This window comes from Lithobates pipiens, unplaced genomic scaffold, assembly GCF_037356315.1.
Source record: "Lithobates pipiens isolate NorthernLeopardFrog02 unplaced genomic scaffold, aLitPip1_a1.2 Scaffold_13, whole genome shotgun sequence".
NCBI classification, from domain to species: Eukaryota; Metazoa; Chordata; class Amphibia; order Anura; family Ranidae; genus Lithobates; species Lithobates pipiens.
In genome coordinates, this window is record NW_027507718.1 from 456538156 (window position 1) to 456561531 (window position 23376).

Here is a 23376-nt window from a genome sequence, read left to right on the forward strand (position 1 = left end):
TTGAGAGTACCTGAACTTCCTTTTCCAACCCTCTGATCCCAATTTGAAAGACTGTTCAATGGTTTAAGTTTTTGCAAATAAAATCCATTCAAGTGGATCTATTGTCAGTCTCAAGTTACTAGGCCATCTACCACGGGACATCCCCTAGACGTGAAACAAGGAGAACGGAAGGTAACTGTAAGCCCAAAAATAACCAGCAGCTCCTTCGGGGGTTAGTGCAAAATGTGGGGGCTCGTAGTCCAGGATTTTACCGTTACCTCGCAACGGAACTGTACACGTGGTAGAGCAAGGACAGAGGGTTGGGTTTTGTAACTGTGCCATCGGCGCCATCTTTACTTGGACTTTCACTGAGGTGCGTAAACGTGGGAGGATCCCTTGCCCGAAAAAAAGCCTGCAAAGTTGCATAACCTGAACATCCCAGTGGGAGGAGTCTGAGTTTTTCTTTCCTGCATGAGGCACCGCGTGAGAGTGTGCTGCGGAAAGAGGAAAGACTAGTCGATACTTTCTCAGAGTTTGGAGAAAACTTTTCTGGAAAATGTACCGTGCCACCAGAAATGCAGCCTGCGCCAGGACCCAGGATGCCTCTCGGAAAGGGGTCCCACAGGAATACAGTTGCCTGGTACTGTACTTACTGACACAGGCATTCGCCTGCTGCCGAGGGGTGGTTCATCCTGTACACTACCGGAGACGTTGAGGGCCTGGGTATGCTGTGCGGAAAGTGCAACAGCCTGCTCACTAACCCTCGGCCATTCTCCAGTTGCAAGAAGGTTGGGGAGTACACGTTTAAGGTCAAGCAGCCCACTGAGTTGCCTCGGGCCTACCAGATGGACTAGGTCACGGGTATGGCAAACCGAGGAGGTGATCGTCTCTGCCCCAGCATCTTCTGTTGGAGCTCGGATTGCCAGAGAGGATGCTGCGCCCTCTAAAGTCTGGGAAGCTACCCTGGAGGTAGTGGACACAACCCCTGCTATGAGTATTGCTGCAGAGAAACTCGATGTCAAGGAAGGGAAGCAGCCTAGCGCTCTTTGTGGCCGCAAAACTGGATCGTCCATACGCCATCCCGGGCCAAACATCTGGAAGAGGATACCCGCGGACAGGCACAGGAAAGCTGCGGGTGTTGTTACCGGAAACTGCCGGCCTGCAGGGGAGTCGTCGCAAAGCTCGGGGAACAGTTCTGGCTCTGATGAGGGAGACGACTGGCACTTTGAACCTAAGTTGCCATGAGTACTCTTTTAAACTTTCTGTTAAAGGCTGGTAGTTTTTTAAGCCATGCTAAAAAAGTAAAAAAAGAAACTGCCTGATCATGACGAGGCCAATCGGGTCTCCGAGACTGTTAGAATAGGCGGGTGGCAACAGAGTATGGGATTGGAATTCCCCTATGTTCCAAGGGACATTATGACTGTCATTGAAAAGAACCGTGAGACCTGGTACAAGGACGATGTTTGGAGCTCTTTAAAAGTACCAAAGCCGCTCCGGAAAAAGGCTTTTTCACCAGAGCTTTATGAACGGTTTGTCGGATGTCTACGGTATTGGAGCTACGGTCGGCACATCTATGAGGACAAAGTTGTGATCTGCAGACCGGATAAAGACAGTGCTGCGTACTTTATCACTACCATGGATGCACAGGGGAAGATTTAACTTTGCCTGATCCCTGCTTTTACTGGTAAACTGTTCCTGAGTCAAGACTTTGAATTTGCAAGGAGAGCTTCTCCGGGTCGTCATCTCTTTTGCATTTCTCTTTGAAACTACCTAAATTTAGGAGTAGTTAGTCAGAATCAGTCACACAGAGATTGGAACATTCACCTTGTCAAGAATACTTAAACTGTTTTAGGTTAAAGACTGCACTTCAGTGGCGCATACCACTAGGTGGCATGAGTCGGCGCAATTAGTACTGTTTACAGTGAAAAAACAAACGGTTTTAGAAATTTAAGAAATTTTAGAGTTTAGAGGAGAGGAATCCACAGAGATTGGTGGAATCCTGCCTTCTAATGGTTAGGTGTAAAGTACTGTATATATGGTCTTTTCTTTTATAGGATTCCCCGGAGAGCATCTATCAAACCGCCGGAGAATTGGGTGGGTTAGATAGACAGGCTTGAGTGGTAATTGTGGTGTAAGATAATTCTGTGTTTGCTGCAATATGGAAGTTTTATTGTTGCTTTCCTTCCCTTTTTTCCCTTTCCCACCCCAATATTCAGGTACTCTAATGTTTTTTTCATAGGACTAGTTGTTAGCTCTGGGTTTATTTTTCCTGTCTTTCCCAGACGATGGGGACATCGTCTAAATAAGCAGGGGGAGTGTGTAGCGGCGGGCTCCTGAAGAGCACACGCTATGCGTTTTTTTCAAAGTTAAATTTTACCCAAACTACAGTTTGGTTTGGGTCTATTTGCCTAAATTAGACTTCTGTGTCAGCCTGACTGGGCTGTGAGATGTTCAGCCTAGTCACAGGGGGCACTGTCTCTTGTAGCAGGCGCTTAAGTTACTCTCTTTCGGAGCCAGGTCAGTGGGAGTGGGCCTCTCGCTGTGCCCTCTGGGAGAGGGTATTTAAGATATGGCCGTCACGTGGTTTGGGGTTCCGGTCCAGTATGATGTGCTGACTACTTGGTCCTGGTCCTCCTGACCAGCCCCCAGGGAGGCTATGGCCTGGGGTGCGGATCCACCCGACTTTAATGCCTCGGGCTGGCTAGCCCAAGGCAGGAAAACTAAAGGAGGATTCTGAGGTGGATGGGTGTCCCCAGCAGAGTCCGTCTTTGCATCAGGTGTCCCCACCAGAGTCCGTCCTTGCATCAGGTGTCCCCAGCAGAGTCCGACCTTGGAGCAGGTGCCCCCAGAAGAGTCCGTCCTTGCATCAGGTGTCCCCAGCAGAGTCTGTCCTTGCATCAGGTGCCACCAGCAGAGCCCATGCTTGCATCAGGTGCCACCAGCAGAGTCCGTCCTTGCATCAGGTGCCCCAAGCAGAGTCGGTCCTTGCATCAGGTGTCCCCAGAAGAGTCCGTCCTTGCACCAGGTGCCCCCAGCAGAGTCCATCCTTGTATAAGGTGCCCCCAGCAGAGACCGTCCTTGCATCAGGTGCCCCCAGCAGAGTCAGTTCTTACACCAGTGTTCCTAGCCTCAGTCCTTACATCAGTGTCCCAGGCAGAGCCAAAGTTACCCCCTCCTCCTGTACATAGTTACCCCTCTCCCCCTAGTTACCTCCTTGTACATAGTAACCCCTCCTGTATATAGTTAACCCCCCTCCTCCTGTATATAGTTAACCCCCCTCCTCCTGTAAATAGTTAACCCCCCTCCCCCTGTATATAGTTAAACCCCCCTCTTCCTGTATATAGTTAACCCCCCTACTCTTGTATATTGCTAACCCCCCCTCCTGTATATAGTTAACACCCCCTCCTGTATATAGTTAGCCCCCCTCCTCCTGTAGATAGTTAACCCCCCGCCTGTACATTGAAGTTAAATTGCTGCACATTCCTATACATCGAACCTGGGACAGCAATCCATGGAAAATACAACCACCCTCCAGCCACACTCTCCTCCAGGTAGTACACCTGTCATGACTAGAAAGAACAGAAAGAGTCTGCCAGCAACTGATCACTGTACCCAAAAGGACACTGACTCCCTCCCCAACAAAACAAAACAGGGTAAGACAGGCAGAGAGGCAGTGGCAAAAGTAGAAAGAAATTGCCAGGACACAGCAGAAGATGGTCCAAATAGATCTGGAGGGGACAAATGACAGTTCCAGACAGCCCAATGAGATACCACCCACGGCCCAATACCATTATGTGAGTGGGAAGACACTGTGCACTGACTGAGACAAGAGCAGAAGGAACATGGCATGAGCGGCCGGCACCGTGTGCTCAGAGGAGAGGGGCCGATCCATGCAGCTAACCCCGGCTTCAGTATTGTGAGAGGAGAAGCGGATTCATTGGCTGCACGCATCAAGCCCCCTTCCTCTTTCCACTGATCACAAGGGGGAATGATCTAGCGGCGGCGGCGGCCATTTTGTTGAAGCCAGCTGCTCCAAAAATTGCAAAAGCAAACATTCCCAATTTCCCTGGGCAAAATCCCAAATCGGGACAGCCTCCAATCGGGACAAGGGTCCCAAATTCGGGATTGGCCTGGGAAAATCGGGACTGTAGGCAACTATGGTTACAGATCAGCCTCCCCCCCTCCCTCTTGTCTCGCTGGTTACTTTTTTTTTATCTACCTAACCTGACCTGCACATTGCCTGATCACACTGATAAGATCTCTGGAAGAAAATGCAGCAACATTCTATGAGACCAGGGACACATGGCTGTTAACCATTTCAGCTTCTGATCAGCTATTTAGCTCTGTGTGTGCTGCAAAGTTTGTTTGATGTTTTGTTTTTGTTTTTTGTAGGACTTACTGCTGGATCAGGCTAGAAGCTTCAAAAACCCATTAACTGGTTACTGTCCTCCACTAATCTTGAGCAGTTCGCTGTTTGTAAGAAAATTCATATTTTGGAAATTAGATGTGATGCTGTCTTCTGTCACTTGGTTGTACTTTCAAAGGAAAATTACTGACTTGATCTTGCAGAGCTGGTTTAAATAGAGTGAAGCAGCCCTGCGATACTATATACCTGTACACTGAGTTCAGCCATTAATGCAGTCTGACCATCTACTGAGGCTAGGTTCACACCTATGCAAATTGGATGCAGGTTTCTCCACATCCAATTTGCATGACAGGGGATTTTGACCGGCTGTCTATGGAGCAGGTTCACATATCTCCATTGTGGCTTGCACAGGAGTGCTGTGCATCTTTTGCTCCATTTTATGGCCGAATTCAGGCAAAAATTCAGCCCTAATTCAGCCCCGATTTGTCCCTAAAACTGAGAACAGGGATGCACCAGACCCCTGCTGCGAGCCGCATCTGTCAGAGGTGTGAACCCAGCCTTAAAGAGGAAGTAAACCCTGATGAGTTTACTTCCTCTTTCATTCCCTGCAAAGGTAAAGCATAATGGACTACTATGCATCGCATAGTAGTCCATTATGTGTCACTTACCTGACACAGGAGCCAGCAATGTCACCGATGTCCCCTGTAGTCCGGCGCATCCATCTTCTCGGTGGTTCTCACTGCTCCGTCGGTGTCATTCGGCGAAGCCGCGATGACGTCACTCCCGCGCATGCGCACAGGAGCCGCCACGCGCGGCATATTCGCCGTTGACGGTGCCGCGCTCAGTGCACCTGCGCGCCGCTGTCTACGGCGCATGCGCCGTAGACAGCGGTGCCTGTATTTTGGCAAATATCTCCTAAACCGTGTAGGTTTAGGAGATATTTCTTGGACCTACGGGTAAGCCTTAATCTAGGCTTACCTGTAGGTCAAAGTGTGTTGTAAGGGTTTACAACCACTTTAAGCAATCATGTCTGCAATCCCTAACCGTCCCCTGTACTATGTATGCAGTCTCTGACCATCTCCTGTACTATGTCTGTAGTCTCTGACCAATTCCTGTATCACATCAGCAGTCTCTGACCATCTCCTGTACTGTCTGCAGTCTCTGACCATCTCCTGTACTATGTCTGCAGTCTCTGACCATCTATTGTAGTATGTCTGCAGTCTCTGACCATCTCCTGTACTGTCTGCAGTCTCTGACCATCTCCTGTAATATTGCTGCAGTTTCTAACTATCTCCTGTAATTTGGCTGCAGTCTCTGACTATCTCCTGTAATATTGCTGCAGTTTCTAACTACAGTGGTGTGAAAAAGTGTTTGCCCCCTTCCTCATTTCCTGTTCCTTTGCATGTGTGTCACACTTAAGTGTTTCGGAACATCAAACCAATTTAAACAATAGTCAAGGACAACACAAGTAAACACAAAATGCAATTTGTAAATGAAGGTGTTTATTATTAAAGGTGAAAAAAAATCCAAACCATCATGGCCCTGTGTGACAAAGTCATTGCCCCCTAAACCTAATAACTGGTTGGGCCACCCTTAGCAGCAACAACTGCAACCAAGCGTTTGCGATAACGTGCAATGAGGCTTTTACAGCGTCCTGGAGGAATTTTGGCCCACTCATCTTTGCAGAATTGTCCTAATTCAGTTACATTAGAGGGTTTTCGAGCATGAACAGCCTTTTTAAGGTCATACCACAACATCTCAATAGGATTCAGGTCAGGACTTTGGCTAGGCCACTCCAAAGTCTTCATTTTGTTTTTCTTCAGCCATTCGGTGGTGGACTTGCTGGTGTGTTTAGGATCATTGTCCTGCTGCAGAACCCAAGTTCGTTTCAGCTTGAGTACACGAACAGATGGTCGGACATTCTCCTTCAGGATCTCTTGGTAGACAGCAGAATTCATAGTTACTTTTATCACGGCAAGTCTTCCAGGTCCTGAAGCAGCAAAACAGCCCCAGACCATCACACTACCACCACCATATTTTACTGTTGGTATAATGTTCTTTTTATGAAATGCAGTGTTCCTTCTACGCCAGATATACTTGGACACACACCTTCCAAAGAGTTCCACTTTTGTCTCATCGGTCCACAGAATGTTGTCCCAAAAGTCTTGGGGATCATCAAGATGTGTTGTGGAGAAATTGAGACGAGCTTTGATGTTCTTTTTGCTCAGCAGTGGTTTTCTCCTTGGAACTCTGCCATGCAGGCCATTTTTGCCCAGTCTTTTCCTGATGGTGGAGGCATGAACACTGACCTTAACTGAGGCAAGTGAGGCCTGCAGTTCCTTGGACGTTGTTGTGGGGTCTTTTGTGACCTCTTGGATGAGTCGTCGCTGCGCTCTTGGGGTAATTTTGGGCGGCCGGCCACTCCTTGGAAGGTTCACCACTGTTCCATGTCTTCGCCATTTGTGGATAATGGCTCTCACTGTGGTTCGCTGGATTCCCAAAGCTTTGGAAATGGCTTTATACCCCTTTCCAGACTGATAGATCTCAATTACTTTCTTTCTCAATTGTTCCTGAATTTCTTTGGGTCTCGGCATGATGTGTAGCTTTTAAGGATCTTCTGGTGGACCTTACTGTGTCAAGCAGCTCCTATTTAAGTGATGCCTTGATTGTGAACAGGTGTGGCAATAATCAGGCCTGGGTGTGGCTAGAGAAATTGAACTCAGGTGTGGACAACCACAGTTATAGTATGTTTTAACAAGGGGGGCAATCACTTTTTCACACAGGGCCATGATGGTTTGGATCATTTTTCACCTTTAATAATAAACACCTTCATTTACAAATTGCATCTTGTGTTTACTTGTGTTATCCTTGACTATTGTTTAAATTGGTTTGATGTTCCGAAACACTTAAGTGTGACAAACATGCAAAGGAACAGGAAATGAGGAAGGGGGCAAACACTTTTTCACACCACTGTATCTCCTGTAATTTGGCTGCAGTCTCTGACTATCTCCTGTAATATGTCTGCAGTCTCTGACCATCTCCTGTAATGTGTCTGAAATCCCTGCAGGAGAGGGCACACACACAATATACACACTACACATTTTCCCATCTGTCACAGCAAAAGTATATTACAGCCCCCAGTCCTGGACCAGTACAGAGGGAGGATCATTCATTGGGTGCAATATAGGTGTAAATACATTCAGTGCATCTGTGTATATGTATGTGTAATATATATATATATATATAGTGGGAGATTAGCACGTGGGGATCACCTTTTCTTGAAATTAAGGTCAGTGTGCAGGCAGTTTTTTTTTTTTTAATCTGGCAGGGTTGCCAGCTTTATTTAGAAGAGGTTTCCAAAGTCATGAAAACAAACAAAAAACAGTAAAGTAAATCCTTGCTGTCCAGCTCTAAACTAAACAGTAGGTTCCTCTCTATACGGTGTGGGGCTGGTCCCTGTCATCCACAAAACATGTGGTAAAGCAAACCTTTTTAAATCCAAACAGGGCTCCTCTCTGACTCCCTTCTGAGTCTCAGGCCAGAGCTCTGCTGTGCTCTCTTTCTGCTCATTAAGTCCCCATTCACACCGGAGCATAGTTTTTTTTAGGAAGAAAGTCACGTGATTTTACTGTGATTTTTCAATGACTTTTGCCACGATTTTGTGCAGGTCAAAGGGTCACCAATGTAAAAAGTACAGAGTATAGAGTTGCAGAACTTGTTTGAGCTTCAGGCTTTTTGGAGTGGAGATGTGAACCATCTCCAAAAAGAATAATTCATTTTTTTCCCTCCAGCGTTTTGTAGATTCAGGCTTCAAGCTACAAAATCCTCAGATGTGAATGAGGCCTTAAAGTCCACCTGAGCATGAACTCAAGTGGACCACAACATTCAGACCTGAACCAAGCCTGCCACAGAGGCTGGAAAAACCAGAGCCGGATTTTATATATATATAGTGAATATGAATGATAACACAAAAACATTTCTTTCACTCACGGTTAGGCCTCTTTCACACGGGGCAGTAATGATCCGCCCCGTGATGATCCGGCGGCGGACAGGGCGGTCTCCGCACACTGTGCAGGGACCACCCGGTCAGCTCTCCGCTCTCCTCTATGGGGATCGGATGAGCACGGACCGTCTGTCCGTGTTCATCCAATCGGCTCTGCAGACGGACAGAAAAATAGGATTTTCCTCCGTCTGCAGAATCGGACAGTTGCGGAGGCGGACAATAGCGGGTGTCTGCGGATGCTCATCCGCAGACACCCGCTATCCCATAGGGATGAATGTATGCCCGTATTTCATCCGCAAACGGATGGATGAAATACGGACATACCATCCGCATGTGTGAAAGGGGCCTTAGTGTTTAGCTGAAGCCATTTATTATCAATCAACTGTGTTTACTCTTTTTAAACCATAATGGCAACAGAAACTACCCAAATGACCCTGATCAAAAGTTTACATATCCTGGTGATTTTGGCGTGAAAACATTCACGCAAGTTGACACAAAGGGGGTTGAATGGCTATTAAAGGTAACCATCCTTATCTGTGATCTGTTTGCTTGTAATTATGTGTGTGTATAAAAGGCGTAGCACCCTGTAGCTTAGGCAGGAAGCTCCTCACAAATGTACTTGCCAGGAGTAGTTATCCTGGTTGATTGATAGAGATCCATTGATTTCTAGCTAAGTTTAGCCTTGTTGCACTTTTCTCATCTAGCACAAGGTGGCTGGGTACTTGGTGGTGTTAAATATGAGAAGGGCAACTCAAGGTCAGGTTATGGGTATATGGGGTATCTCAGCCAATGAGCAGGGGTTTTCTTGAATTTTTTGGCTTGCTGGGAGCACCTATATATTTGAGTGAAGTCAGGTGATCTGTTTTCTGTGCTACCTGGACGGCTGTCTGGGTTGATGTTTGTCATATGCCCCGGGATGCTAGGCTGGACATTGGGCCTATCCCCGGGGCATCTGGCTGCCAGGCTGTCTGAGGGCCTATCCAGAAGCAGTAGAGCAGTGCAGGGTTGGGAATGCAGCTTGCAGTCCAACCAAAAGTGATGGTTCTGCCGGCTTGAGAACATGTCAGTGGTTGAAGGTAGAAAGGAAGCTGTCTCCACAAAGGAACCAGCCACCTTCACCAGGGACCACATTGAGTGGTCCCTGGTGAGTACCTGAAGCAAGTACCGGAGCAGTATTCTCAACGAACAGGCACGATGGAGTATCAGGAAACTTCAGGCGGTGATCAAGTCAGGGACCCAACGAGTGGAGGTGATGCATGCAGAGCAGCCTTGTGTATCAAGCGAGGGACTGAGCCAGTAAGCAGGGGTGAAGCTTGAGAAGTATCTGGAGTGCCAAGCTAAATACCCAGCAGGGAAGCATGGGTGACGCTTGAGAGAGCTACCACCGCAAAGATTGGGGGGATTCAAGGGATCCAGAGTCAGTGAATCAGAGGGTCTAGTGAGCTCAGTGTTGAAGAACTACAAGATGCAGTTGTAGTGAAGCTGAAGGAACTGTTACATTTGAGTTAAGAACTGTTAAAGACTGTTACCATAGGAAACAGCATTCCCGCATATGCAGATGTGGCATCTTGCTGTGGCCTTTCCCTGCATGGCTGTCCTCCTAGTGAAGTCTCAGAGTCTGTCAATTGAATCTACAACTACTTAAGGGTGTCCTGGCCCTAACCCTCTTTCCCACAAAAATACAAAAAGGACTGTTAAGAGAAATAAAACCTCTTTTACATCCAAGAAGTGTTTGGCGGCCAATGTCTTTTACAATCTTTTCAACCACTCTGCCTCCCGACCCACTACATATTAAAGGATGTCAGGTATTTCTGGGCTTGGAAAGTTCTCATTAGAATAGACAAGGCCAGAGACCTTGCTACACAGGTCAGTGAGTTTCTGGACTCCTGACATACTCTTGCATCTTTCATTCAGTGCTGCACTGACATTTCTGAGTCATGGGGAAAGCAAAAGAATTGTCAAAGGATCTGCGGGAAAAGGTAGTTGAACTGTATAAAACAGGAAAGGGATATAAAAAGATATTCAAGGAATTGAGAATTCCAATCAGCAGTGTTCAAACTCTAATCAATAAGTGGAAAATGAGGGGTTGTGTTGAAACCAAACCACGGTCAGGTAGACCGACTAAAATTTCAGCCACAACTGCCAGGAAAATTGTTCGGAATGCAAAGAAAAACCCACAAATAACTTCAGGTGAAATACAGGACTTTCTGAAAACATGTGTTGTGGCTGTTTCAAGATGCACAATAAAGAGGCACTTAAAGAAAGATGGGCTGCATGGTCGGGTCACCAGAAGAAAGCCATTACTAAGCAAATGCCACAAAGTATCCCGCTTACAATTCTTTGCTGCTCTTTCTCAATCCATTTCTCTGCAGCTTCAGTTGCTCTGAAGAGGAATGAACAGGAAGCGCTTTGTGCAGAGACTTCCTGTTCATTTACTAAGTGTGAAGCATAATAAACACAGCAGCTGCCAGAAGGGAGAGTAAGAGATACCAGCAGCACTGCAAGGGCACATAGGGGAATCAAAGCAGCTGAAAGAGGGGGGTGAACTGAGCATGGGGTGGGTGGCATGGCAAAAACACTGGAACCGTTCCCCTGTGGCTCCCCCAGCAGCAGTCAGACGCTGGTGGGAGGGGGAGGAGACGCCGGCTGCACTGCAGGAGAAGCTACAGGAGAATCAGTTTCAGCAATAAGGCAGTACAGACAGCCCTCCTGCTCGTCAGGTGCCCAGCTCCCCTGTTGAACTGAAGGGGCCCAGGCTCCATACAGAAAGGCTGGCTGTAGTGCCTTATTGGCACTCCTGCATGTATATCTTTGTGCACAGGGGCAATACTACAGATAATGGTGCTATGTAGCAACATTTTGATTGGTGCCCCTGGCATCCTATCTTCTAGGCTTATCTATCCTTTTGTCTCAAAAATAATTATCATTGTGAGGGACGAGACGGGCAAAGGATTCAACCAGTCGGGAGCAGAACAAGCAATCATCCCTCTTATGATTGAGCGACCATTAACTTGTCCAATGTTGGTAAATTAACCCCCTCCATATAGGGGAATGGTGACCAGTCCAACCCACGTCTCATCCCAAAGTCCAGTGTTGAAATAGCAAAGAAATCTGTAAGGGAACGGTACCCACCAGCAATTAAGTCAATACAATTTTGGTGCAGTAAAGTGAGAGGAAAGGTGCAAAACCTCTCTCCCACAGATCTTCCGTCAGAAATGGTGGCTGAAAGCCACAATTTAAACTTCTCCCCTTCCCGGCGGCATCTGATGTCACCAGCGAGGCCCGGACGTATTAGGGGCACTACTGCGCATGCGTGAACCCAAGGCGGCGGATGTGACCTCATACGCACGTATGCGGAGACACAGATCACCATATTGGTAAATCCATTGCCCATACACAACATAGGGAATGACCAGATGGAGAATCCTGGTCTGCCCCTCAGCAATATAGGACCTAGGACTTAAGGGGGTGATACAGAGAGCAAAAAAGAAGCAATCTGATCACTAGATATTTTTATAGACCCCCATTGCTTGACATGTACATAGGATACATATTAATGTAGTACATAACTTGATATATTCCAAAAAATACATAACAATAACACAACAATCTAAAATAACCCATCTTAATGTATGATGAGTGGATTTAGGCCAGTCATAAGAAGTGGATCAGGGGAATGAAGCAGAGGATCAGGTATTGGATGACTCAGAAACTGAACCATTTATAAAAAGGGCTTGTAACTGAAGGCATCATTTAATCCTGGAGGTTTAAGAGCCGATAAGCTGTGAATCCAGCGAGCTTCTTGATGTAATAATAGCCTATCATTGTTGTCCTCCTCTCTCATTTGTTGGTAAATGTTCTAATGCAAAAAAAATGCATCTTTGATAGATCAAATCAATGAAATAAACCCATGTGTCTAAGCCCCTGTACACACGGTCGGAGATTTCGACAAACAAAATCCGTCGGATTCTGTCCGTTGGATTTTGTCCGTCGGATCTTGTCCGAAACTGTTGCATACACACGGTCGGACTAAGTTGTCGAAAAATCCGATCATTCAGAACGTGATGACGTAATTTCGTTACGATGGGACTACGTTCAGGCTAGTAGCCAATAGCTTTGATGTAGGAATTTGATCTGAGCATGCGTGGCACTTGGTCCGATCAAAATTTTCTACACATGATCGGAGTATGTCCAATCGAACCAGTTGGTCGGGAAATATTTCCAACATGTTGGAAAATTGGGTCCGATGGATATTCCGACGGAATCAGTCCGATGCATACCACACACAGTCGGATTATCCGACGACACGGTCCAATAGGACACATTCCGACGGATTCTCCGACCGTGTGTACAAGGGCTAATAATGGTTGTCTCCATCTTGGACTTGGAGACTAGAGAAACATAGTAAAGGATACGGTGAAAGAAGGGTCTCTTCGCCTTTCACACATAATATGCTCCACAATCGTATATCATAATGTAAAAATATGTCCATCAGGTAAAGTAATTTGCTGGGCTCCATATATATATCTACAGAAATTACATTTGTTAGAGGGAAAAGTTCCCTTAAGTCTATTTTTATTTACTATTTTGGATTGGTGAGGGCTATGGACCAATTTATCTTTCATTGATCTTGACCTTCTAAAAGTTATTTCATGGTAGATTTTGAGATGTTTTGATACAGCATCATCCGCCAATAATAGGTACCAGTATTTCTTTATTATTTTGCGGACTTGTTTTTGTTGTCCTGAGAAACGGGTAAAAAGTCTTACCCCCACCTCAGATTTTTTAGATTTTTTTACCATGAATCAATTGCATCCTATCTTGATTTTTTGCTTGATTGTATGCCTTTTTGAGGTACCGTATTTATCGGCGTATAACAGGCGCCAGCGTATAACACGCACCCCAAGTTTAGGAGGGAATTTTAAGTAAAAAAACTTTTAGGAGGAAGTTTAAGGGGAAAAAAAAACTTTATATGCCCATCAGTGTCATCTGCAGCCTTGTCCACCATTGCAGCCTTGTCCACCATTGCAGTCTTATGCAGCCTTGTCCACCATTGCAGCCTATTGCAGCCTTGTCCACCATTGCAGTCTTGTCCCCCATTGCAGCCTTATGCAGTCTTGTCCCCCATTGCAGCCTTATGCAGTCTTGTCCCCCATTGCAGCCTTATGCAATCTTGTCCCCCATTGCAGCCGTGTCTATTTTATTTTTTTTAAATGCCGCCGCCAAGATACAGAGCCGGATGTGTATCTCGGCGGCGTGCGGTAGTTCTCGGCTGGCCTCGGGCCGCCTTTGCTCTTCTCGGCAGCTTTCGGCCACCTTCGGCTCTTCTCGCCAGCTTATGGCCGCCTTCGGCTCTTCTCGGCGGCCAAAAGCTGCCGAGAAGAGGCGAAGGCGGCCGAAAGCTGCCGAGAACGGCCGAAGATGGCCGAAAGACGCCGATAATGGCCGAAGGCGGCCAAAAGTTGCCTTGAAGAGCCGAAGGCGGCTGAAAGCCGCCCAGAGGCTCAGAATTTCGGGGGATCGGCGTATAACACGCACCCACGATTTTCCCCTGCTTTTAAGGGGAAAAAGGTGCGTGTTATACGCCGATAAATACGGTATTTCTTACTGTAGCCTCTTTCATGAAGGCGCAGCTGTAACGCCTTAGCCTCCATTTTAAAATCAATATTCCTACTGCAATTCCTCCTAATTTTCAGATATTGAATGTAGGGGATACTCATCACTAAAGAGGTAGAATGAGAGCTGTCCGCATGCAGGATGGAATTTCCTGCAGAGGATTTGCGGAATAGTGTAGAGCCGAGGCTGCCATCAGGATTAACAAAGATTTGGGCATCCAAAAAATTCAATATTTGTTGTTGAAAATCTAAGGTGAATTTCAGATTGAAATAATTGTGTTTCAGGGTTTCAAAAAAGATGAGCAGTTCATCTGAAGTGTCTGTCCATATCAACAAAATATCGTTGATGAAACGACTAGCACCTTACTGAAATATTGCTGAATATCTTCCCTATAAAAGAGGTTATGCTCCCACCCCCCCAGGTACAGGTTCCCGTAAGATGAGGCACACTTGGTCCCCATTGCCACCCCCTGCACTTGGAGGTAATGGGAGCGTCAAAAAAGAAAAACTTTATTTGTTAATATGAAAAAAAGCAGCTCAAGAATAAATGTGTTGTATGATCCAGTTGTATGATCTCGTTCTGAAATTAAGCCCTCCACAACCCCAACCCCCAACTCATGGGGGATGGAGATGTAGAGGGCCTCCACCTCAATTGCAGTCTTGTCCCCCATTGCAGCCTTATGCAGTCTTGTCCCCCATTGCAGCCTTATGCAATCTTGTCCCCCATTGCAGCCGTGTCTATTTTATTTTTTTTAAATGCCGCCGCCAAGATACAGAGCCGGATGTGTATCTCGGCGGCGTGCGGTAGTTCTCGGCTGGCCTCGGGCCGCCTTTGCTCTTCTCGGCAGCTTTCGGCCACCTTCGGCTCTTCTCGCCAGCTTATGGCCGCCTTCGGCTCTTCTCGGCGGCCAAAAGCTGCCGAGAAGAGGCGAAGGCGGCCGAAAGCTGCCGAGAACGGCCGAAGATGGCCGAAAGACGCCGATAATGGCCGAAGGCGGCCAAAAGTTGCCTTGAAGAGCCGAAGGCGGCTGAAAGCCGCCCAGAGGCTCAGAATTTCGGGGGATCGGCGTATAACACGCACCCACGATTTTCCCCTGCTTTTAAGGGGAAAAAGGTGCGTGTTATACGCCGATAAATACGGTATTTCTTACTGTAGCCTCTTTCATGAAGGCGCAGCTGTAACGCCTTAGCCTCCATTTTAAAATCAATATTCCTACTGCAATTCCTCCTAATTTTCAGATATTGAATGTAGGGGATACTCATCACTAAAGAGGTAGAATGAGAGCTGTCCGCATGCAGGATGGAATTTCCTGCAGAGGATTTGCGGAATAGTGTAGAGCCGAGGCTGCCATCAGGATTAACAAAGATTTGGGCATCCAAAAAATTCAATATTTGTTGTTGAAAATCTAAGGTGAATTTCAGATTGAAATAATTGTGTTTCAGGGTTTCAAAAAAGATGAGCAGTTCATCTGAAGTGTCTGTCCATATCAACAAAATATCGTTGATGAAACGACTAGCACCTTACTGAAATATTGCTGAATATCTTCCCTATAAAAGAGGTTATGCTCCCACCCCCCCAGGTACAGGTTCCCGTAAGATGAGGCACACTTGGTCCCCATTGCCACCCCCTGCACTTGGAGGTAATGGGAGCGTCAAAAAAGAAAAACTTTATTTGTTAATATGAAAAAAAGCAGCTCAAGAATAAATGTGTTGTATGATCCAGTTGTATGATCTCGTTCTGAAATTAAGCCCTCCACAACCCCAACCCCCAACTCATGGGGGATGGAGATGTAGAGGGCCTCCACCTCAATTGCCACCAACCACGCCCCCTCAGGGATATGCATCCCATCCAGGGTTCTCAAAAGATCCATGGTATCCTGTATGTAGGAAGTTAAGGCCCCTACATGGGGGCAAAGATAATAATTTATCATCGGGCTGGCTGCCTCAGTAAGACATCCATTTCCCGAGACAATTGGTCACCCTGGCGGATGGGTTAAGTTCTTATGAATTTTTGGCAACTCATATAGTGTAGGTGTTTTTGGAGATTGGGTATTTAAAAATATGCAGAACCTATTCGTTTTCTGAAGCATATATCAATGTTTTTGACAAACCCCTCAGATACTTTTTTTTATACCAATTACAGTTTTTGAGGAGGTCTATGACCATAGTTTTATATTGAATACGGTCCATTATCACTAAATGTCCCCCTTTTATCTGAGGGCTTGATAACTCAGGGTTTTCTTGCAAAGAACAGACTGCCTCCTGCCTGCCAGCTGTTGGAATGGGGAATTACCTTCCATTTTGTTTGTTGAATTTCATTTGTGACCTGTTATGTAAAGGCCCAAGTTTTCAGATTGGCTTGGAGAGCCAGAAATGATCGAGATTTAGGTTTATATTCTATAGCAAAAAATGAAATGAATGGAGCATTAGTGGGTGGAGCTTTAGACGATTGACTCCGAGAATGCCCTGGCTTGGGGGGCTCGATCTCGTCAGTGTGACCCTCCTCCCACATCTCTATCAAATCTTCTCCCTATATTTGCAACATGCCCATCTGATCTAGGCTTCAGAGGAATTGTTATATTCAACTGATTCAAGATTCGATTTTAAAGCATCTGATAGGCCTTCTCTTTCAGCTTGATATATAATGACTATTTGTAATTTTGCAAAATATAACCACTTAAGCATCGCACCATTTGGCTGGCCAAAGACAAGAGCACTTTTTGCGATTCGGCACTGCATGGTTTTAACTGACAATTGCGCAGTCATGCCACGTGGCTCCCAAACAAAATTGACGTCCTTTTTTTTCCCCACAAATAGAGCTTTCTTTTGGTGGTATTTAATCACCTTTGAGGTTTTTATTTTTTGCGCTATAAACAAAAAAAGGCGACAATTTTGAAAAAAAACGCATTCTTTTTTACTTTTTGCTATAATAAATATCCCCAAAAAATATATAAAAAAATTTTGTTAACTCAATTTAGGCGAATACGTATTCTTCTACATATTTTTGGTAAAACAAAATTGCAATAAGTGTTTATTGATGGTTTGCACAAAAGTTTTAGTGTTTACAAAATAGGGGATAGTTTTATGCCATTTTTATTAATAATTTTTTTATTAGTAATGGCGATGATCAGCATTTTTTATAGTGACTGCGACATTATAGCGGACAAATCAGACACTTTTGGCATGATTTTGGGACCATTCACATTTATACAGCAATCAGTGCAATTAAAAATGCATTGATTACTATGTAAATGTGACTGGCAGTGAAGGGGTTAACCACTAGGTGGCGGTGTAGGGGTTAAGTGTGTTCTAGAGTGTGATTCTAACTGTGCGGGGGAGGGGCTGTGTGTGACACAACACTGATCACCGCTCCCCATTACAGGGAGTGGTGATCAGTGACAGTGTCACTAGGCAGAACGGGTTGCTTGTTTATATTAGCATTTCCCCATGCTTCCTCTCCATGAGATGATCATGGGTATCCCCGCAGACACCGGGTCCAAGGGACCCGCGATTGCTTTCATGAAGCTTCTGGCGGCACATGCACGCCCGCAACCTGCCTCTTAAAGGGCAACGTACAAGTACGTGATTCTGCATGTACATGCCCTTCTGCCGCAGTATATGTGCATGAGGCGGTCAGGAAAGGTTAAATGCAAATAGGTGTTTATTGTAATGCTATTGTTGCAATATAATCTAATGCTAATATACATCAATACTTACAATTCTTTGTTTCTTTCTTCAACTTCATGCAGCACTTTTAAGTCTACTGAGGAAGCTCCTTTGGGCTGCAATGTTGTATGAAATTTATGTATTGACTATTCTTTGTCATTTTAAAGAGATTGATATTTAATAAAATCTTTATTTTTTTATACAAGTTTTTTAACCACTTCAGCCCCGGAGGATTTTACCCCCTTCCTTACCAGAGCACTTTTTGCGATTCGGGACTGCGTCACTTTAACTGACAATTGCGCAGTCATGCGACGTTGCACCCAATCAAAATTGACATCCTTTTTTTACCACAAATAGAGCTTTATTTTGGTGGTATTTGATCACCTCTGCAGTTTTAGTTTTTTGTGCTATAAACAAAGGAAGAGGGACAATTTTGAAAAAAACACAATATTTTTTACTTTTTGCTATAATAGATATTCCATTTAAAAAAAAAAAAATTTTTCCTCAGTTTAGGCCGATACGTATTTTTCTACATATTTTTGGTTAAAAAAAAAAAACGCAATAAGCGTATATTGATTGGTTTGTGCAAAAGTTATAGCATCTACAAAATAGGGGATAGATTTATGGAATTTTTTTTTTTTTTACTAGTAATAGCGGCGATCTGCAATTTTTTTCATGACTGCGACATTATGAAGGACACATCGGACACTTTTGACACATTTTTTGGACCATTCACATTTACACAGCGATCGGTGCTATAAAATTGCCCTGATTACTGTGTAAATGTGACTGGCAGGGAAGGGGTTAACACAAGGGGACGCTGCAGGGGTTAATTATGTTCCCTGGGAGTGATTCTAACTGTGGGGGGGAGGGGACTCACAAGGGGAGAAGACCGATTGGTGTTTCTCTGTACTGAGAACACACCATCGGTCTCCTCTCCACTTACAGGACGTGGATGTGTGTGTTTACACACACACATCCACGGTCCTGCTGTGTTCCCGGACAATCGCGGGTGCCCGGCGGACATCGCGGGCCCCCAGCACGTGCACTGAGTCCCGAGTGACGGTGCGGTCGTGCAGACGGCCAAGAATGAGAGGACATCATATGACCCACGCCCAATATGGGAGATCCCATCTGTGGGCATCATATTACAATACGCCGGTGGTGAAAACGGTTGTAACTGCTTAAAGTGTTTGTAAAGCCACTTTTCTTCTTCCTGTAATCCCCAGTGTTATTTTACAATGCCCCAGTGTATGTTATTTATCAAAATATGCCGCTTCACACCCAATTTCAGATCGGCGCTCACGTGACCACCCACCCCTGTCTTCCCCGATCTGACAGCTATAGCAGGAGGGGCTGAAAATACCCAACTGACATCAGCCAGAGGAGGGGAGGACAGCTGGCAGTCACGTGAGCGACGCTCTGAAATTAGGTATGAAGTGCCATATTTTTGATGAATAACATACACTGGGGCACATACTGTAGCATAACACTGGGGATTATAGGAAGGTAACAATAATTTTTGCTGCAGGAGGGAAGTGATCGGCATTGACACTGCTGACAGGCAGGGAGGGAGAGAGGGTGCAAGGAGAGACAGCGGATGATGAAGGCATGCAAACTGACCACAGTGTCAGGGCTTAGCAGCCATGATGAACCGTGGTCAGTTTACAGAGGGGAGGACAGCTCTAGGCAGGATCAACAAGGTTTTTGAGGTGATACAAAGGGACATATTACACAGGAAAGCAATGTGCAGTATAATATGCTTTAAGGGAATAGGATCCTTCTTTTTTTTTTTTTTTTTTTTAGGGGAACAACCACTTTAAGGGCCAGTTCACACCACCACAAATTCACATCTTCGCGCTCATGCTCACATTTTTTTCTCAGCCTAACAGTACCTTCTCCCCAGGTTGACAATGCTGTTGTGGCTCTGTTGCTTTCCCATAATGTGGAGCAACACTAATGCCGCGTACATACGACCGGACTTTTCGAGGGACTAGGTCCGACGGTCTTTCCGACTGACTTTCGGCAGAGTTGCGATGGACTTTCTGAATGAACGGACTTGGCCACACACAATCACACCAAAGTCCGCGGATTTGAACATGATGACGAACGACCGGACTAGAATAAGGAAATTCACAGCCAGTAGCCAATAGCTGCCCTAGCGTCCGTTTTTGTCTTTCAAACTTTTCCCACACATTTTGGAAGTGCACTGCAAGCTCGTGTCGTGCTTGTGGTGTCATTATTTGTTAACAATTTTTTATTACATTTTTTTTTAAGTTAAATGTGTGTATTGTGTATTCAGCAAGGCAGTAAATCTTACAGAAGAGACAAAGTAATAACAAAAAATTAGAGGTACATCCATTGTTCCAGCAGTTTAGAACTGGATGGATCACAGCATATTTCAAGTTCCAAACAATAAAATTAAGATAAGGCATACCCGGCACACAACGAAAGGTGGTATTCTGAGTAATAGCACTTACTTAGTGGAGAGAATCCCCTTAATAAATCAGCTCAGCAAAGACGTATGTGCAGAGCTCATGAGATTATGCTACCTCTTTAGCAAGGACTTGCCTGCGTACTTTTATATTTTTCCTAAGACAGAGCTTAAAATCAAAGAAAAAAACAGGAACTAAAAAAATCAAATAGTAAGTTGGGAGCGCTTCCATGGTTTCCCTCTGTATATTGCCCTCTGACATGCACCAAGTAGAGCAGACGCAAATTGTGTTGCGCAATGAACGTCCAAGATGCACAGTGAAAAAACATGCCATGGTCCACGCCCAATAAGGTTTTGCAGCTTCTTTGGCCCATTCAAGTGAACAAGCATAAAACCACAAAAAAGGTGAAAAAGAATCACGAGCAGGAACGAGAGTTCCCTCTACACAAAAGTTGTGAATGCGACCTCCGGGTTTGTTTCCACTTGGTGGCAGCCCTTGTCTTCCCTCAGAAAAGCAGTAGATTGCTTCTGAAAATGCAAGTGCAGTGCAGTTCCCAGTGCGGTGAAACCGTGCTGCGTTTTCCAGTGAGTGTGGGGGGGGGGGGTCTTCTTCTTCTTGGGTCCCTCTTTGGTTCTCCCGGTCCCTCCCTCCTGTCAAGGAGCACCCAAGCTGAGCTGCAGCTCCGTGTGTCCATTCAGACAATTCCTGATTGGCTAACTGACCTTGATTCACAGCAGTGGGAGCCAAAGGCGCCGCTGCTGTGTCTCAGCCATTCAGGAGGGAGAGTCACAGATGGGCGAGGCATTCGTGGGCATCGCTGGACAGAGATGGAGCTCAGGTAAGTATTAGGGAGTGCTGCGGTGGCTGCTGCACACAGAAGGCTTTTTATCCTAATGTATCATTAAGATAAAAAACCTTCTGACTTTACAACCACTTTAAGGACCCAGATCATGGTGGCTTTCAGTGCCTCTGGGAAACCTCTCTCCCTCACTCAAGACCTGGACTTTGATAGCCTTGCCGTAAACACTAGCAGGGTGTAGAATTTGGCCCTGAGATATCACGTCTAGCCTGTGTGGAAGCTTTCATAGAATTTTAGCAGCTATTCAAGGGCAAATCTGCTTGGGTTTGATTAGAGGCAGGTGTGGGGGACAGTGAAAAACCCTCAAATCGTGAAATTTAATGTGAACTCCACTGAAGTGAATGGGAGGGCAATCTTGAAATTAATTCACTCCATTAAAAAGGCTAATAGGCAAGAAATTCAAACAAAGAGTATGGGGAAGTGGCTACTACCAGGACGCTCAGCACTTTAAATAAGGCTTAAACCTGCCTGTGAAGTAGAGCACTTGTAGAATGTACACAAGCAAAAGGTCCATGCACAAATAACGCTTTCAGGTATGTAATATGCCTAATGTAAAAATAACAGCGCTTTGCCACATCCAGGGTGCTGCACGTAGGGCATACAGCTAGCCATTGAAGCAAAGTGCCAATGACACCTTGAAAAAAAAGGGGTGGGTTAAAAAACATATATTTGACCCTTATCCTTGATGAAGGTCTGATACCGATTTTAAGAGAGCACTCCAAGAAAACAACAAAAAAAAGTAAGCAATCCCCCTAAAATCCATACCAGGTCCTCATCTAAGCATGCTTTCTGGCTCTCCAGGAAAGGTGGGGCAGCAAGCAAACACCCCCTCTTAAACCATACCAGGCCACATAAACTGAACATGGTGGGGTAGCTTGCCAGGGGAACACCCTTAAGAAGGCACGTGGCCCCCCTTCCCCTCATCCCTGCCCTGGAAGCTCCCTCTAAAACATACAGATATTCTCTCCCCCTTACATGACTAAGTAAGCCTGGTTACTCCTTCCCCCCAAAAAAATGTAAACCATAAAACTAAAAATATGTTTTCCATTGTGTAAATCTATGGTCAATCATGTTGTCCAGCAATGTAGATTCACGTCAATCATCATGATGAACATTCATCCTGAGGACTCACAAAAACAAAAACATTCTACACATTTCTTTCTGCTAATGACATTTCCCCAGCCAGCAGCTATATGTAAACAAAGGGCCGGTGTTCCCAGGTGACATCTTTGCCTAAATATGGTGATAAATTTTAGAGGATGCCCTATGCCCCTTTCTTGGATTTGTAAGCAGGTCCCCCCCTAAAATCAGTATTAGACCCCATCTGGATTTTGGGGAGAACCCCACAATTTTTTTTATTTGTGCAACATTATTGGTTGTTAGGCTGCACCATAACAACCAGTGACCAAGCAGCCACTGGCTTGGGCATGACAAATGCAATTCCTATTAGGAAAAATTTTTACCAAGTCAAGGTATGAGATTTTTCTTGGCTAGTATGGAGCAATGAGAATGACTTGATCCTCCACAGAAGCTGACTAACAAATTTTAATAGAGGAAACACATATACGTCACCCAAGGGGCTAGAAGTGCATCGGCTGTGGACACCAGCAGGTCTTTTGATCTGGCTATGAACCAGTACACCTTGAAGTCACAACAGAATGCCAGTGCATAGAAATTCACTATTCTCCATCGATGAAAGATCAGCTGAAACACATCCATTTTCCCAAGTCTAGGCATTGATTCAAAAAGTCAACTCGCCAGTATAGTTGAGAGAGCCAGAATGCTGCCTTTAAAAGTAAAAATTGTTGGACCCTATTAACATATAATTAAACCATTCCTTTAAAATCTCATTTGTATCCAGAACTACATCCCTGCAATTCTGCCATTTCATTTTTATCTCTGTAAAGATTTAAAATGATAAATGGAGAACACATCAACGATTTACCATGCAGGACTTTTGTTCATGAACTGCACTACAGGTCACCTCCCCACTATCTGTTTTTACCTTGAAAAACTTGCACCTCTGCTATTGCAATGTGATTGCTGCATGGCCCCATTGACTTGAATGGGTCAAGTTGAGTGGCAGTACTGCTCACCGGACACAAAAGGGGGTATAAATTTTGCTGTGGTCTACAACCCCCTCCAGCCACTGTGTTAGGTTAACCGATTGCCAACCGTGTCTTAGATATATGATAGGTACGTGATCTGGCGCATCTGGGTAGGGGCACACACACGCATGCCGCAGGCGACCCAGCCATGCTGTGATTAAACACAGCAGATGCTGATCAGCAGGTTCCTGGCCACTGGATGACCGCCACTGACATACAGGACAGAGCAACCCAGGGAAATACAACACACGTCCACCCAGACAGCCATCCAGGTGGCACAGAATCCTGATCACCTCACTCCACCCAAATAAATAGATTCTCCCAGCAGGCCACGGGACCCAAGAA